Below are 19,808 nucleotides of genomic sequence, written 5' to 3' on the forward strand. Positions count from 1 at the left end.
TAAGGACTTATGCGGTTTTTCTGACGGCTGTTCTGTCCTGGTTCTGACTTCTCGTGGACTTTTGAAATTGCAGGGAAACGAACTTTTGGACTTCGGACTTAAGGACTTGTAGGATTTTTCTGATGGATATTCTGTCATTGTTACGACTTCTCGTGGACTTTTGAAGATACGGAGAAAAGGACTTTTGGACTTCGGACTTGTGGACTTTAGGACTTGCAGGATTTTTCTAACGGATATTCTGTCCTTGTTCTGACTTCTCGTGGGCTTTTGAAATTACGGGGGAAAAGGACTCTTGGACTTCGGACTTATGGACTTTAGGACTTGTGGGATTTCTTCCGAGTGATCATAAATGATTAAAACCCGGAATTAACGAAGTCATTTTGGTATATTTTCTCTCCCTTGTCTTCTTTCTCACTCCCTGTTACTCCCATTTTATACTCCTCATGTGTTCCTCCTCAACTCCAAAATTATTCTTTTCTCTTACTCCTAATTACCACTGCGTTTCTCTTCTACTCCCCTTGTTCAATTGTTCACTATTTTTACCATAACTCCTCTCGTGCTGCCTTGTCACTCTCTCTCTCTCTCTCTCTCTCTCTCTCTCTCTAATTGTCTACGCATTGCGTTTAAATTTACATCAGTAAAAGCGTTTCATTAAGAGAATTACCGGTAACCTGTCTAATTATACCCTACTCTCAGCTAAAGATTTTCTTAAAAACCGAAAGGGGAGAGAGAGAGAGAGAGAGAGAGAGAAACATACATTTCATCAAAAAAAATTACTGGCAGCTAATTTCACCTCAACCTCCAAACTTTTCTGTAAAACGGAAAGACAAAAGAGAGAGAGAGAGAGAGAGAGAGAGAGAGAGAGAGAGAGAGAGAGAGAGAGAAAAGTAAGGCGATGTTAAATCGGTTGAACGTTTAAGGACCGAGAACCGTGAGTATAGCGCCAATATCCACGGCAAAAGTCGAAGGAATTGAGGTAAGCAGAGTCAATACCAGGTGAAGGGGGGATTACACGAACCACCCCAGGGGGATTAAAGAAGCGTGCATGGGGAGAGTTTTCCAAATTCTTTTGTTTCACGAGAGAGAGAGAGAGAGAGAGAGAGAGAGAGAGAGAGAGAGAGAGAGAGAGAGGTGGGAAAGGAAGGGGAGAGATGAAAACAGATGAACAAAGATGGTAAAAAAATATGACTAAATAAAAACGGAGAGAAAAATCGGAAAAATATGGTTGGTGGAGAAGTTCTAGAGAGAGACAGAGAGAGAGAGAGAGAGAGAGTGGGGATTGGGGGAAAAGGAAGGGGAGATTTAAAAACAGATGTACAGAGATAAAAAAAATATGAATAAATAAAAATGGGGAAATGTGATTGGTGGAGAAGCTCTAGAGAGATATAGATTAAGAAAGAGAGAGAAATAGGGAGATAAAGAGCGCAAGAGAGAGAGAGCGAGAGGGAGAGAAAGATTGGAATTTTATCCCAGAAGACGAATTTCTATTTTCTGATTTAATACTGGAGGGCGGGAATGAGAGAGGAAGAGAGAGAAAAAGATCGGAAAAGATGAGAAAGCGAGAGAAAGAGAAAAAGAGAAGAGAGAGAGAGAGAGAGAGAGAGACGGGGGAATGGGGTGGAAGGGGAGGCATTAGAGGAAGCGGGGGGGAGGGGGGAAGGTGAAGGAGGGAGAGAGATGAATTAGCTTTTGCCGCCTTAACGAGTTGAAACAATTTCAAACTCGGGTTTTTCGCCGGGACGTATTTGATCGAAAAACACTGAAGACTATTAGTGAGTGTTACTGGGAGTATATTAGTAGATCGACTTAGACCGAAGACTATTAGTGAGTTATTTGTTAGTATATTAGTAGATGGACTCAAAATGAAGACTATTAGTGAGAAGTTTTTGTGAGTATATTAATAGATCGACTCAGACTGAAGACTATTAGTGAGTTGTTTGTTAGTATATTAGTAGATGGACTCAAACTGGAGACTATTAGTGAGAAATTTTTGTGAGTATATTAGTAGATTGACTCAAACTGAGGACTATTAGTGGGAGTTATTTTTTAGTATATTAGTAGATCGACTCAGACTGAAGACTATTAGTGAGAGTTATTTGTGAGTATATTAGTAGATGGACTCAATCTGAAGACTATTAGTGAGAAATATTCGTGAGTATATTAGTAGATCGACTCAGACTGAAGACTATCAGTGAGTTATTTGTGAGTATATTAGTAGGTCGACTTAAACTGAGGACTATTAGTGAGATTTATTTGTAAGTATATTAGCAGATCGACTTAGACGAGAGACTATTAGCAAGGGCTATTTATCAGAATATTTTGTAGGTCGTGGGGAGAGACCATAAAGGAATATTTTACTGTTTTATAGATAATGTTGAAAATATTGATGATTTTCGCGAATTTTTAATTTTTGCAAAAAAAACTTGAGCTAATACGATTCCACTTGCTTACCTCTGAAAGATTAATTGCCATAAATCATAAAATTTCATTAATAACACAAGTCCCAGAAAATCTGTAAACGTTAAATCTCAACTCTCGAGAATTTGACCTAATTAATTCTCTGACAAAAATAATACGATATCTTTAATCTCGAGACTTTCGACAAGTTATTTCTCTTGCATAAATGATATGGCGTCTTCGCCAAGCAAAGTAGAATAACGAATAATTATATACCTAAAACATATTCTGTAAAATTATTTCGACCATTTTAAGCTGAAATGGTTTCAACCGGTTATTAATGTAAACTTTTAACTATGAAATACCCCGATATATCCAAGCGTTCATGTTGCTAATATTCTCATGGTAAAATTCATTACAGAATTAATTTGCTGAAGGTATTTACAATATGTTTCTCACTGATTACCTCATAATTACATTATTTGTGTGCTTGTTCATTGTTCCTGCTCATTACCTCTTGTTCATTGTTCTTGGTCATTGTTCATTACCTCTTGTTCATTGTTCTTTACCGCTTGTTCATTGTTCTTGTTCATTTGTTCATTACCTCTTGTTCATTGTTCTTGTTCATTGTTCATAACCTCTGTAGGTTTTCATTTTCTCATTGCTTTTAGGCTTGTTCAATGTAAATGTTAAATGCGTTTAATAATAATAATAATAATAATAATAATAATAATAATAATAATAATAATAATAATAATAATAACTTTCCCCTACGAAGAAGGGAATTATCATAAAAATAGAGATTTTAGCAATGATTACATCCTGCAGAAGTAGCCATCATTCAATAATAATAATATAATTTAATAATAATAATAATAATAGTTATAACTTTCCCTAACGAAGAAGGGAATTATCATAAAATATGATTTTAGCAATGATTACATCCTGCAAAAGTAGCCATCATTCAATAATAATAATAATAATAATTAAAGATTCTACAACTGATTAAATTCTACAGATACAGTCATTATTTTCAACAATGGAACAACGACAACAACAACAACAACAACAGCAACAACAACAATAATAATAATAATAAAAAAATAATAATACTAATAATAATAATTACGCACAAACATATATTAATAATGGTAATATTCACTAGCACATCCATATCGGCTCCGGACAACAATATCGCCCGACTTAAACTTTCATATTGAATTAACGTCAAATAATAAAGAGAGAGAGAGAGAGAGAGAGAGAGAGAGAGAGAGAGAGAGAGAGAGAGAGAGAGAGAGAGAGAGAGAGAGAGAGAATAATAAATGCGACTCACTGCCTACCAGTTCGTTAATGAACGAATATCCAGGACGGTGAGTCTTCCAACAAAGAATATTTTATCGATGCGGAAGTCCGGGAGAGTCGATCGGAAAATATATATATATATATATATTATAAGTCGTGACGCCGGAAACGCTACTTCATTTTGGCTCGTTGATACAATTAGTCATCTGACAGATCAAAGTTCATATGTGTGTCACTGAGGCGTCAGCGAATTCGGTCATTTTTATTCCGCCGCCGACACGGTCTGTGACGTGGGAGAGGGGGCGGGGGGAAGGAGAGAGAGAGAGAGAGAGAGAGAGGGGAGTTGGGGAAAGGCGGGCAGAGAGAGTGAAAGGAAAAGAGTGACTGGGAAATTTGTTATGTATATATATGTGTGTGTAGCTTGTGTATATATATATATATAAGTATATATATATTTATATATATATATATATATATATATATATATATATATATATATATAAATGTATATATAAGATATATATACATATATATATGTATATATAAATATATATATACATATATATATGTACATAAAAATATATATATATATATATATATTATATATATATATGTATATATGTATGTATGTATGTATGTATGTATGTATGTATGTATAAAGAGAGAGAGAGAGAGGGTGGGGAGAGAGGAAGATAGTGATTAGGAAACTCCCTGCATATGTGCCTATATATAGAGAGACAGACAGACAGAGACAGAGATCAAAGGCATATCATATCACTGGAAAGCGCTGTTCATCTACCCGTCCAATAGCCTATTTTGAAATCGAGTTTCTGATATACTCAGTATTTATAGCCAGCGCTTTATAATATAATGAAACTAACCCTTTTCCATTTAATTATATTCCTATTAAAGAAACCAAAGTGACGTGGGTGGACATATTTGCGGTTTTGTGGGAAAATTATTTTACTTGGCTGAGAAAGTAAATATAAGAGGGATATTAATTGCTATTTTTCCCCTTTATGCTTCTACGTTAACCTTTATACTAATTCGAGTGGGTCAAGTTTCTAAGAAGTTGATTTCTGAACGTAGCATAAAAGACAATTTGCTCTCCTTCGAAAGAAGGAAATATGTATGTATGTATGTATGTATGTATGTATGTATGTATGTATGTATGTATGTATGTATGTATGTATATTTTCATCTGAACAATAACAAAATCACATCGAAAGACGGGAAATATTAATGTATGTATGTATGTATTTTTTCTTAATCTTGACAATAACAAAATCATATTGAAAAACGGGAAATATGTATGTATGAACATATGTATGTACATATGAAATAAGCTTGTTCATCGAAGGCTCTGATTGAATTTGAATAATAGATAGTATTCGGAGGATCAAATAGAATATTGCACCCATTTTAAATAACAGATATTTGGGAATTCATATATTTTGTTCCCCCGTAAACTTCAGACGGCCTCTTGAACGTCTCAAACTAAGCCAAAGAAAAACATCCAAGGAAAAAGAACATAAAGAAAAAGTGAGAAAAGAAAATAGACCAGCATTTCTAGGGCAAGAGTACAGGTGGAAAAAATACACAAGGCGTCTACACTGAAACATTTATTGTAGTGTCTGGGGCTCTTGAGTGAGTAGCACCACCAACGTCCAGTGAACCTTAAAGAAGGTGTCACACTTGGCACACTTGTGTCTGGCTTTTTTGACAACTTGCTCCCAGCAATTTTTTGTGTGTAATTGAAATATTCAAGTCTCGAGCCGTACTGCGCCCATTTTTAGTCTTTTAACTTTACCTCTGTTCCCGCTTCCTTGCAACCAGCATTTTGTTTGTATACATTAATGAGAAATGCGAGTTTCGACCTATGAGTGTAGCTGTATCCGTTTTTAGTCTTTTTACTTTATCTTCATTATCGTTTCCTTTCTTCTACCTTAGCTTTCCAACTCTCCTAACTGTTATTTCAGGCCATAATCATTAAAAAAAAAACAAGATGCACCATACATGCATAAACAGTTCAATTAGGGTATTGCATAATGCAAGTAAACATATGCTCCAATAGGATCATATGCAAATATTCTAATTATATGAACCTAGATCAGCAGTCCCCCGAGAACAACAAATAAGATTAGTGACACAAAACTAATTAGGAATGAAGAAATACAGCACCATTGTAACACTTTTTTTTATCTTTGAAGAGTGGAAGAAATGCTGGTGATATTTGATGTTTCATCATTAAATTGTACCATATGTGAATTTGTACTTGATGGAAATAAAAGGAAGACTGCTCCAGAAAAGAGTATGTATATATATATATATATATATATATATATATATATATATATATATATATATATATATATATATATATATATATATAAGAAATTAACATATCACTAAAAATATTATTCATTTCAGAGGGAAAGTACCAAAATGCCAAAATACCATTGTGACGAAAGAAAATATATTTTCCTGGAAAAAGCGACGACTGCAAGAAGTTAACAATTATTCACAAAAGAAAATGATTACCCAAATTAGGGAACTACTTGAGCAAATGCCGACAGAAAAATATGAGTACAAAGGAAGCTTGGTTCTTATAAAGTTCTGCACATTTTAAATATTAGAATGATGTTCGCTCATTTTGAGTAATATTAAAAATTAGAGTGGCAACATGGCTTCCTATTCAGAATCCCTAGGAAGGATTTTTGGAACATTTCTCTTCTATCTTTGTTGGTAGCTCACAGATAAAAAAGATATGCTCTATCTATAAAGGAGAGAGAAGAGCCGCTGTAAATGGTGTACCTTGCACAGAGAGAGAGAGAGAGAGAGAGAGAGAGAGAGAGAGAGAGATTTCTGTGTTGACTACATTCTTTTTCATGGATGTCATATCTGTAAAGGAGTATGGCGGTTGCTGTTAAAAAAGATATTTTACCTGAAGAACTGGAATGAGAGAGAGAGAGACAGAGAGAGAGAGAGAGAGAGAGAGAGAGAGAGAGAGAGAGAGAGAGAGAGGTGATTTGGACTACATTCTCAGAAGAATTACGACTTAGTCTCATCATTCTTCCGCATTCCTGTATTAATGAAAAACTTATAATTTTTCATATTTTTATGTAATATATTAGTTTCGTTTTAGTGTTCTGAGAAGAAAACTATTGTGCCGGCTTTGTCTGTCTCTCCGCACTTTTTTCTGGCCGCCCTCAGATCTTAAAAACTACCGAGGCTAGAGGGCTGCAAATCGGTATGTTGATCATCCACCCTCCAATCATCAAATATAGCAAATTGCAGCCCTCTAGCCTCAGCAGTTTTTATTTGATTTAAGGTTAAAGTTAGCCATAATCGAGAGTTTCATGGGCCGCGGCTCATACAGCATTATACCGAGACCATCTAAAGATAGATCTATTTTCGGTGGCCTTGATTATGCGCTGTACAGAAAACTCGATTGCGCCGAAGAAATTTCGGCGCATTTTTGACTTATTTATTTTGCTTATAATCATCGCATCATATACTGTTCAAAAATGTATCTTTTACGATCGTCTTTTTTTTTTTACTTAGAAGAATCCAGTTAACCAGAAGAAGTGTATTTCATTTTGAATAACTCATATCAACCATAGGTCTAGCTCTCTGGACCTTTTAAAACATTTTTTGAAATAGTAAGATTTTTTTTTATCAAGGACCTCCCTCATGTTAGATAACGACATTTTTTTTTTAGAGAGAGAGAGAGAGAGAGAGAGAGAGAGAGAGAGAGAGAGAGAGAGAGAGAGAGTAATTTCTAAAAGCTGAAATTTCATTAAAAACATTTTTTTTTTTCAGTACAAGTTGAAGGATTTTGAGGATAGATGCAGTGACTGAAACGCTAAAATTCAATCCAGAATTTATCAATTAGCTCATGTTATCCGCTGTCAGTGACCTTTGCTGTCGTGACGCCAGAATTATGTAAGTCAGTTACTTCTCCAAGGCCTTAACCCCAACGTACTAAAATCAAAATATCTGAAATATTCGTATAATTCCCCTTCGCTGTCGTAACGCCATCTTGATATAAGTCAATTACCTGTCCGTAGATTTATCACCTAAATGATAAAATCTAAATTTTATTATGATTCACTGCAGAACATCGCAAAAAAAATTCCTTCTATCACCAGGGTTCATCCGATGCGCGATTTGTCAACGTCTCTTTTTTTTATTTTTGCCTGGATTTCCAGAATCCTGGAAGTTTGTCATCGACTGACATTTGGGTCGCAGACGGGACAGAAATATTTCACGGAGGCCAACAGGGAACAGGGGTCATATCGGCGACTGGGCCTTTTTTTCTTCTTCTTCTTCTTCTTCTTTTTTGACTCCAGGAAAATAAAAAGAAATAGGGGTTTGCTTTTGGCGAGAGAGAGGGAAGACTGTTGTCATTCTTGCAGGCGTTGATATTTTTGATCCCATATTCAATCAAATTGTTTGCTTGCAAAAGCATTAGTGGTTTAATTGAGAGGGAAGACTGTTGTCATTCTTGCAGGCGTTGATATTTTTGATCCCAAATTCAATAAAATTGTTTGCTTGCAAAAGCATTAGTGGTTTAATTGAGAGGGAAGACTGTTGTCATTCTTGCAGGCGGTGGTATTTTTTATGCTATGTTCAATAAAATCATTTGCTTGCAAAGGCATTAGCGGTTTACTTGAGAGGGAAGACTGTTGTCATTCTTGGTATTTTTGATGCCATAATCAATAAAATTGTCTGCTTGCAAAAGCATTAGTGGTTTACTTGAGATACAACAGAAAACATATTAGAAATGAAAATTATATTTTAAGTATATAAAACTGTGATCGTTCACAAAATAACATTAATGGTTTGCTTAAAAGATAACATAAAATATAGGCCATAGAATGAAAATTTATTATCCTTTTTAATAATGTTTAGCAGCGTGACTGTCTTAAAAAATGTAACAGACAAATTTAAAGATAAACATATAAAAATTATGAAATCAAATATGTCTTAGCTTATAACAGAGGGCCGTAAAGAAATCAACTGATTATTTAGGACTAAGGGATGTGAAATTCAAAGAATGATTCAGTACGACAAACGGTAGCTTCTGTCCGATGCAATATTTCGAAGGCTTTCTTGCAGGTGTGAGAGAAAATAAAAAAATAAAAAAGGAAAAAACGGGCCGAATTTTCTTCGGCGCAATCGAGTTTTCTGTACAGCCGCTACAGCGTATAATCAAGACCACCGACAGTGGATCCTTTTTGTGGTCTCGGTATAATGCTGTATGAGCCGCGGCCCATGAAACTTTAACCACGGCCTGGTGGTGGCCTATCCTACGTCGTTGCCAGAAGCACGATTAAGGCTAACTTTAACCTTAAATAAGATCAAAACTACAGAGGCTAGAGGGCTGCAATTTGGTATGTTTGATGATTGGAGGGTGGATAATCAACATACCAATTTGCAGCCCTCAAGCCTCAGAAGTTTTTAAGATCTGAGGGCGGACACAATAGTTTTCTTTTACAGAAAACTAAAAAGTGATGAATAAGAGCCGCCATTATGGTGAGGAAAATGGTACTGAAAAGCTGACAAAAATATGGGAGGTATATTTCATTCACTGATGATTCTTCAGGTGTAGTCGAGAGGAATAATTTTGCCATTTTAGAAGGGAAGACGTTTTAAGAGAGAATGAGAGAAATATAGGTACGTTTCATTACTTATTGTGCCTGAAAAGGTATCTCTCTCTCTCTCTCTCTCTCTCTCTCTCTCTCTCTCTCTCTCTCTCTCTCTATACATATATATATATATATATATATATATATATATATATATATATATATATATATATATATATATATATATATATATATATATATATATATATATATATATATATATATATATATATATATATATATATATATATATATATATATATATATATAAAAAGTGTATGTGTACATAAAAGGAATTGGTAGATTAAGTATTAAAATGCAAATCATTGTCCCTAAGAGTATTGTGAAAGAGGGAATAAAAGGATTATAACCGCTCATTATAACTTGTTGCCCTCCCCAAATGTATTGAAGTGTCTTGATTATAAATGCGAAGCAGATTAGGGCGATAAACAAAGAGAATGTGGAGTTTGAATTAAGCTTTCGCCACTTGAAAGTAAAAGGAAAGGTTTGTGTACATTTTACATATTTTACACAGCCCCAGAGTTGCTGTGTATAACAGACAATGCATGATAGGAACTACATTAATATTTGTATGAATGGAGTGGTAACAAGATTCAGGGGAAAGCAGAAGATGAGAGAGAATATTGTGAAGGGAAAGGAAGACGAATGTTTGCAAACGAAGCAAGTGCTGATTGGCAATACAGAAGAGAAGTTTCAATGACCGGACTTAGAAAACCAAGCATATTTAGCTATGTTACGTTTAGTGGAATGGAATGGAGTATAGGGTTCAGGCCAGAGGCTAAGCACTGGGACCTATGAGATCATTCAACGCCGGAAAGGAAATTGAGAGTAGGTGGGTTTGAAAGGCGTAACAGGAGGAAAACCTCGCATCCGCGGTATGAAATAATTGTTAGGACAGGGTGGATAGCAAGATGGAAGAAAGATGTGAATGGAGGTACAGTAAAAGGAATGAAAGGGGTTGCAGCTAGGGGCCGAAGGGACGCTGCAAAGAACCTTTAGTGTTGCTTACACACTAACCCCCCCCCCCCGCCCCCATCGCCACGGTGGTTACGTTTAATGGAACTTGTGCTGTAAGATTCATTATTAATTTAAATAGGAAAAGATTCATATCTCCCAGTACGTTTTGCCAGCCTTCATTATTGTCTGAATGACGTCATTTAAAACCAGTTTTTCGAAGCAACGAGGACTTGATCGTTCGACCAGAATACCCTACTTTTGAGGGTTAGTGAATATGAAATATAAAATACTGATTTTTCTCGATGTCATGAGATGCACTTAGTATATTCAGAATTACTGAATAATCAATTAAACGGGTCAAACATATTTCATTCCCAGCTAGCAGAGAGAAAGATTATTGCAACATGACATATTTCTGAGTTGAAAATGATTAGAGAAGTATCTCACTTCTTTTGTTAGCTTAATTTGCATATGTTTTAAAAACTTTCTTTTTTCATTGTGTTTAGCACCCAACAATATAATACCCTGTATCTAGTTTGAAGTGAGAGAAATTGTTTATGTAACATGCACGTATATTCTTCACTGTAAAACGGGGTATTTAAAAAACTAAGAATTTTTCACGATTTTTACTAACTGATTGAATATTCACCTCTTGCCAATTAACAGGATCACTGACGCCCATCATCGTGACGAATAAAAAACAAGAAAAGCGTAATAAATACAAGTATCCTCTTCGTATGAAAATACAGAAATATTTCGGACAGTTTTCAAAAGCTTTTGATACACAACTGAGCGTAAGATTTTATATTTAACGCCAATTAGTGAAAATATAAAAAAGATGTTTTGCTATAATTTTATAGAAAATAATTTTCTGTATTCACAGATACAATACACAAAGGAATTATGCTTATTTAAAGTCTTACGTGTGAGAGACAATTGACCTTCTCTCTCTCTCTCTCTCTCTCTCTCTCTCTCTCTCTCTCTCTCTCTCTCTCTGGGAATATCACTACGCAAATGTTGTCATCTGCCTTTCCAGTCTGTTTCAAGAATATAGTCCAGAATGCTCATTATATATTCATCACGTTCTTTGACGTGGTGTAAAAATTGTAAAAAGTGTTTTTCTATGTTCATTAATATATTGAACGATGCAATTAAATACTTGACTATTTAAATTTCAGATTGTGTGCAACTTGGAAAAGCCTGTTGCTGTCCGAGTCTCCAAGCGCCAAGTGAGTTTGTATTTACTTTTTAGTTTTCTGTAAAAGAAAACTATTGTGCCGGCTTTGTCTGTCCGTCCGCACTTTTTCTGTCCGCCCTCAGATCTTAAAGTCTACCGAGGCTAGAGGGCTGCAAATTGGTATGTTGATCATCCACCCTCCATTCATCAAACATAGCAAATTGCAGCTCTCTGGACTCAGTAGTTTTTATTTTATTTAAGGTTAAAATTAGCCCTGATCGTGCGTCTGGCACCGCAACAACCCATGCCACCACGGCTGGCTGAGAGAAAAGTAGATTGTGCGGAAGAGTAATATCATTATTTTTAAATGATTTCATGTACTTTGCTTACCTTTTCAGTAATTCATTATAAATGTCTATATATTTCTACATCACATTTCCCATTTTCTCACATTCTGGCAGAAGTCATCACGAAATCGGTATCACCGCAAGAGTACCAAGCTACTTTGTACCCTCTCTCTCTCTCTCTCTCTCTCTCTCTCTCTCTCTCTCTAGAGAATCCTAGCTTTTTCAGGCCCCCTTAAGAGCTGTGTGAAATGGAATCGGCGATGCAGCGGAAAGTGTCGATTAAAGTTTCCCAGAGTTGCTATTCCACCACTGTACGCATTTATGTACGTTTTCCCTGCAGTGTTCTCTCGGGTATCTTGTGTAGTCATGTGTGTGTATGTATGTATGTATGTATGTATGTATATATATCATATATATATATATATATATATATATATATATATATATATATATATATATATATATATATATACAAAACGCAGATTGATATGAAAAAACTTCGAAATAATAGCCTCAGCCCAACACGAGGACGAGCTTACGACTTTAGAGTCAATTTCATTAAAAGCACTCGTTCCCTCGTTAAATGCCCAGACGTCCTCAACACCCTTGTTTATTTTGTGATTTCTCTGCTGTTCTCTTTGTTTTCGAGTAGTTTTACCTTCTTCTGTTTAGTCACTTTTCAGCCATGTACTGGGTAGGTTTGTTTAAGATATTTTAAGAAATGTATGTACATTTTTATTTTAATTATTTTTTTTATCTTTATAATTTTATATAGTGACGTCCCTTTTTATTAAACAAAATTGTGTCATTGCAGCCTTGAAAATGCAATGGATTATTGCGAAACGCCGTCGGCCACAATAAAAACTGTAGATTGTTAGTGCCTCTCCATCTGCCCTTGGTCTCTCTCTCTCTCTCTCTCTCTCTCTCTATATATATATATATATATATATATATATATATATATATATATATATATATATATATATATATATATATATAATATATATATATAATATTTATATACATATAAATATATACAATACATAGTGTTTATATACATATGTTTATACATACATCTAATATACTTGCCTGCAGAGGGAAACAGTTGGTCTCTGAAATATAGCATTAACTTCCTACCTTGTTGCGTTTTTATGGGCTCCTTTTGTTAGATGGAATTCTGTTTTAACAGGAAATGTTTCACAGTTATACATATAAAACACATTTGTTCGTATATATAAATTATATATATATATATATATATATATATATATATATATATATGCATACATTTGTGTGGGTGTGTGCGTAAGCATTCACACAGCAGATACACGCGTCCACAAACCAAAGAACATACATACACATACATCCCACAGCTCACACATACGCAAAAGACCACTGCGTACAGTCAGCCTCGTGTACGAGATTCCCACAGCGTAGAACGGGGCAACTCGGGTCTGAATGAACCGGTCTCATTATTTCGGGTCCGGAAATCCTTCGCTCATTATGAACAGGTGTCGGTGGGTGAGCCTAAGATATGGTGGGCTTTGCGTTCTTTTGGGTTGGTTCGTTTTCGTTATTATTATTATTATTATTATTATTATTATTATTATTATTATTATTATTATTATTCAGATTTTTTCATTCGTTATTATTATTATTACTTTAATCGTTTTATCATGATAGTCATCATCATCATCATCATCATCATAATAATAATAATAATAATAATAATTATTATTATTATTATTATTATTATTATTATTATTATTATTATTATTATTATTATTACTATTATTCAGATTTTTTCATTCGTTATTATTATTATTATTATTACTTTAATCGTTTTATCATGATAGTCATCATCATCATCATAATAATAATAATAATAATTATTATTATTATTATTATTATTATTATTATTATTATCAGCGTTTTTCATTCGTTATTACTATTGTTATTATTGCTATAATCATCATTAATATTATTATTGTAATTTTACTATTATTATTATTATTATTATTATTATTAGTATTATTATTATTATTATTATTATTATTATTATTATTATTATTATTATTATTATCGTCGTCGTCTTCGGTGTTGTTGCTATTTACTTCTTATCCTTATTAATCTTCTTATCGTCTTTAGATTTTTTCAGTCACTATTTTCATCATTATAAAAACATTCCCATGTGAATATTCGCTAGTATTTCATATCACTGACAGTTCCGTGGGACAAGCCTTTAAAAAAATTAATAGAAAAAAAAAAACAGAGCGTTGAAAAAAATAAAAAATAATAGAAAAAAACAGTGTTAAAAAAATTCCGAACAGAAAACATCGCACTCTGAATTCTAATATACAAGTTTTCTTTTATTATTCTTTTGTTGGAAGGCAAATATTTTACCATGAATTTTTTTTTCCTGTCGTCAGTGAAAGCAAACCTACGATACAGATCTGTTCTAATGACTAAAAAGCACCGAACTTTCTGCCAATTATATAGTCATTATATACTATTTTTTCTATTGTTTTCGAGTTGTACCTTCTTTTATTAAAGAATGCTACATTCAGTAGAACCTATCTTGGTAAGTTAATAGCGTTGTAGGCTGGTACCATACATTATTATTATTATTATTATTATTATTATTATTATTATTATTATTATTATTATTATTATTATTATAAAAATAATAATTATAATAATGATAAATATAATGGTAACGATGTTGATAAAATTATTTTAACATAATAATAATAACAGTGTATGAAAAAAGCTGAAGATATAATAATAATAATAATAATAATAATAATAATAATAATAATAATAAGAATAATAATAATAATAGATTCACAATTTCGTGAAAAACAATCTGAGTAGTAAAATATATTTACTATATAATTGTGGATTTTTATTACTCACAACAATAATAATAATAATAATAATAATAATAATAATAATAATAATAATAATAATAATAATAACAACCACAACCAAATTCTGCCACATTCTGAATATTAAACATTTTTATAAAATTCCAATAATAATTCAGCCATGATTTGCCCCCCCCCCCCGCCTCCGTGGAATTAAGACTGAGGACTACACCTTGCAACACGCAGTTGAGAAATCAGTCCGATTCGGTAATGGAAATGACTGAGGATCTTATGGTAAGACGCTCGCAGGCGTCTGACGGAACCGAGGATCCCGAGGATTGCCTGTCGATCAGAGTGCTTCGTGTCGGGTATATCTCCGCTGCAGTGAAGAATATTGTTGGGCTGCATATGATGTATATCTATTTGACATGCCTGTCTATCCGTCTGTCGTTCTAAAGTTTTACACACCCACGTATATGCATATGCTCGTAATTACCTAAAGGATATCTGTCAGTCAGAATTCTTCACGTCGGGTATCTCTCAGAAGCAGTGAAGAATTTTGATGAGCTGTGTGTGATATATATCCCATAATATGCATAGCTATATTATATCTACCGTTATACACACACTCACATGTGTAGTGTGTTTATGTGTTGTGAAATTTATTGTTGAACCAACTCACCTTTATGGAAGTGAAGTTTTGGATGTTTAGAACAAGTAATATTTCTTCACATATTGTGATGCGCTTGTGACTATGAAGCCTGAGATCCTAAGAAGAACATTATGAAGAAATTCCGAAGCCCAGGCGAGGCTCGAACTTGTATCCGGAACATCGAGAAAATAAGAGAACACTGTCGTTATTATAACAACATACTAACTACATACAGTACGTATCAATAGATACTTTAGGTGTCTATTCCAGCTTTAGTAAATGCACCTGAATTCGGCTAGACTTATACCTTTCTTCGTCGGTAAGTGGATACCGCTACCTCTTCTGATATTCCGGATGCGAGTTCGAATCTCTTTTGGGCGTGGGAATTTCTTCATGCGGTTCTTCTTTGGATCTGAGGCTTCGTAGTTCTGATCGTATCTAAAAGTGAAGACATCGAGAAGTTTAGAGAGTCATTGTGGTTATTACATTTACATATGTATCTGGTAAAAAGTGACCATTATATTCTGTGTATATATATGTGTATATATATATGTATATATGTATATTTGTGTGTGTATATAAATATATATGCATAAACACGCACGCACACGCACACACATATATATTGTAGACACAAACCTCAATTTGAAACATACATTAGGGACACTTGTTTGTATATATCCTTTAACCACCGTTAAACCCGGACGTTATTCACGACAAAATATGCTGGTCCCAGCTAACAAAATAACAGTTAGTGGTCTGTTTGTGCGTTTGTTTGTTTGTTTGTTTTCTGTCTTTATGAGGAGAATATATTGAGCATAGCAAGTTTTATGTCAGCGCCGCATAAATTGCTTGGAAAGCCGTTACAGAGTTGGCTGAAAATGCCATTAAACCGATGAGAAAAACAATTGGGATTTGTCAAAATTAGTCCAGTGGTATTTTAAATAAATGTGCGGTGAGTCAGGACACACACACACAGAGAGAGAGAGAGAGAGAGAGAGAGAGAGAGAGAGAGAGAGAGAGAGAGAGAGAGAGAGAGACTTAGTACTCTAACTGGCATCAAATATCATAGGTCGTCGCTTTATTCCGAGAGAGAGAGAGAGAGAGAGAGACTGATGCAGTAGTTTTGTCCAAATGCCGTCAAATACCATTGGTCGTCGGCTGATTCCGTGAGAGAGAGAGAGAGAGAGAGAGAGAGAGAGAGAGAGAGAGAGAGAGAGAGATTTAGTAGCTTGCTCAACTGGCGGTCAAATATCATAGGTCGTCCACTGATGCCGAGAGAGAGAGAGAGATTTTACTGCAGTTACAGTAGGGGCGACTGTATACTGAGGATAACAAGTAACAATATGCTTTGATAAATAAGTAACCATCACAACTTGTGAGTTAAAAGTAACAATCATATCGTGAGGGTAATTCCAGTTCCTTATTTCAGCGACTTTTTCACCCTTTCTACTGATAAGATTTGGAATTCTCCCCTTGCCTCTGTTTTCCCTGACTTGCATAGCCTTTTGTTCCTTAAAGAGTCGTTTGTAACTCTTCTTTTCCCTTTCTTTTTCTTGTTGCTTCGGGTCTGGGCAAGATGAGGGTATCTGGTTTCCCGTCATACTGGACTTTGTATTATTTAAGCTGTAGTATGTATTGTTTATCGTGAGCTTCGGTAAATTTCGTAGCCTGTAACTTTTTAGCTAATCGTGATTGGCGGAAGCTCATGCTATTCAAAAGCCACCAATATCAGAGGTTACAGTTCAAATAAATCAGCCAATCAGAAACAAGGAAAAACCTTCAGTGATATCGGCTATGGAACTTTACCGTCATCTAAAAAACACACACACACACACACACACACACACAGAATGTACAGACATATGATTGTGCTGTTAAGGCACATGAAAATTTACTGTTATTTATTTATAAGTCTTTTTTATTAATTTTTAGTGAATTTGTATTTGAAAATGTTTAGTTTTCTGCAAAAGAAAACTATTGTTCCAGCTTTGTCTGTCCGTCCGCACTTTTTCTGCACGCCCTCAGATCTTAGAAACTGCTGAGGTTAGAGGACTGCAAATTGGTATGTTAATCATCCACCCTCCAATCATCAAACATACCAAATTGCAGCCCTCTAGCCTCATTAGTTTTTAACTTTATTTAAGGGTAAAGTTAGCCATAATCGCGCTTCTGGCAACGATATAGGATAGTCCACTACCGGGCCGTGATTAAAGTTTCATGCAGCATTATACCGAGACCACCGAAAGATAGATCTAGTTTCGGTGGCCTTGATTATACGATTTAAAGAGAATATGATAATAAAGGATGCATGATCACAAACCCATATCCTTCCGTTACTTTGAGCTCATAAAAAGAAGTTAATTTACTGCCAAAAGATAATATTCAAGAACGAGGTTGTGCAAGAAAACTGTAGCACGATTTCAGAGTATAATAAAAAGGAGATTTTGCTGACAGAATCATGTGCCACAAATGGCGACCTTTTTTAGCCCATAACCAATATCATCGCCAGCAGTCCTTCTGTGATTTATAGACCACCCTTATTTGCAGAGGTTGGGGATCATATTAAATCTAAGCTTTTCTTGAGAGAGAAAAAAAAACACTGTGAATATTCTTCATCTTATCGTAAGGACATATGCACCTCCCCCACTTCAAGAATAAGAAAAAATAACCTTTTTACAGAGGAAAGAAAACCTTCCGTACGATGTGACCCTGTACATATATATATATATATATATATATATATATATATATATATATATATATATATATATATATATATAGTTTATGTGTGTGTATACACACACACACACACACACACACACACATATATATATATATATATATATATATATATATATATATATATATATATATATATATATATATATATATATATATATACTGTACACATCAGTCTCTACATTTATGCATAAACGAGATATCCTCTATAGTCTTTCTTTTAATTTATACGACATCAGCAACCAGCAAAAACGAGAAGAAAGTATTGTTTAGAAAGTAAGGTTACCAGGAGAAAGGAAATCTAGTGACCACCAATAGAAAGCAAGAGAAAGCACCTTTAAATTTATCAGCAAGAGCAAATGCCACAGAAAGGAACAAATAATAAAGTGGGTTTTAAATTATTATTATTATTATTATTATTATTATTATTATTATTATTATTATTATTATAAAAATTACCTAACTTCCATATGGGCGAAATCTAAAGAGCCATTAACTTGCTCTCTCTCTCTCTCTCTCTCTCTCTCTCTCTCTCTCTCTCTCTCTGCTCTCTCTCTCTCTGCTACCATTTGAGGCCACAGTTTTATAATTGCAACTACTTCACTACTTCCTAGGGCCTAGATCATCAGATTACATGAACATGACAAACCCATCCAACTATGGTCCCGTAACCCTAACAATAATGAATGTAGGTGACATCGTTAGAAGGTTGTTAGGGAAGGCTACGTGATGTCAAAATACGTCATTCCTGGATTGTAGATTGTAGCGGGGGGTGGCTGCGTAACGTCAGAACATGTTATCTTCAGGTATGTTTCTGTGGGGTGGCTCGTAAGGTCAGAAAATGTCGTTTTCCATTATAAGGAGTCGCCACTTAACGTCAGAATATGTCATTTTCACACATATTTCTACCATGTGGTCACATAACCTTAGAATATGTCATTTTCAGACATATTTCTGTGAGGAAGTTGCATAACATCAGATATAACGTCAGAATATGTCATTTTCAGACGTATTTCTCCAATGGCTGCATAACGTCAGAATATGTCATTTTCAGACATACCTTTCCGGTAGCTGTATAACGTCAGAATATGTCATTTTCAGACATACCGCTCCAGTGGCTGTATAACGTCAGAATATGTCATTTTCAGGCCTATTTCTCCGATGGCTGCGTAACGTCAGAATATGTCATTTTCAGACATACCTCGCCGGTGGCTGTATAACGTTAGAATATGTCATTTTCAGACATACCTCGCCGGTGGCTGTATAACGTCACAATAAGTCATTTTCAGATAGTAGACAGTAATGGTATGCCTGAGCATCGCCACAATTATGCCCTTTTCGAATGGAAAATTCATACAGGGTGACTGGGTACTACCAGCATCTTGAAGGTTCCCAGCAGTTGAAATAAGGGCGAAGGAGTTGGTCTAATTAAGCCAGAAATGGAAAACCAGAGTTCATTATAATGAGGTGTACGTAACATAGGACACGCAAGGCATTAGGACTAGATTTTCTCTCTCTCTCTCTCTCTCTCTCTCTCTCTCTCTCTCTCTCTCTCTCTCTCTCTCTAGAATTAGAGCAGTAATTGACAAAAAATTAAGAAAAACGCGAAGAAGTGATCTTTTGAAATGGAGTACAGGAATACTAAATTCTTGTCTCAAGAGCATTTTACACACACACACACACATGCACAAACAA

General features: G+C 34.5%; 1 protein-coding gene and 1 long non-coding RNA gene across 3 annotated transcripts in view; one reads left to right on the top strand and one right to left on the bottom strand.

Annotated features, from left to right (window-relative positions):
- The window catches only part of LOC136840055 (uncharacterized), a 273,512-nt gene that overhangs the window by 195,786 nt on the left and 57,918 nt on the right, over positions 1-19,808 (top strand). For both annotated transcript variants that reach the window (XR_010853521.1, XR_010853520.1), the window contains exon 5: positions 11,507-11,557. This is a non-coding gene — a long non-coding RNA (uncharacterized lncRNA). The remainder of the gene's footprint in view (positions 1-11,506; positions 11,558-19,808) is intronic.
- LOC136840054 (solute carrier family 7 member 14-like) overlaps positions 1-19,808 on the bottom strand; it is a 116,880-nt gene that overhangs the window by 73,472 nt on the left and 23,600 nt on the right. The gene's annotated exons all lie outside the window — the stretch shown is intronic.

This window comes from Macrobrachium rosenbergii, chromosome 7 (genome assembly GCF_040412425.1).
Source record: "Macrobrachium rosenbergii isolate ZJJX-2024 chromosome 7, ASM4041242v1, whole genome shotgun sequence".
Classification (NCBI taxonomy): Eukaryota; Metazoa; Arthropoda; class Malacostraca; order Decapoda; family Palaemonidae; genus Macrobrachium; species Macrobrachium rosenbergii.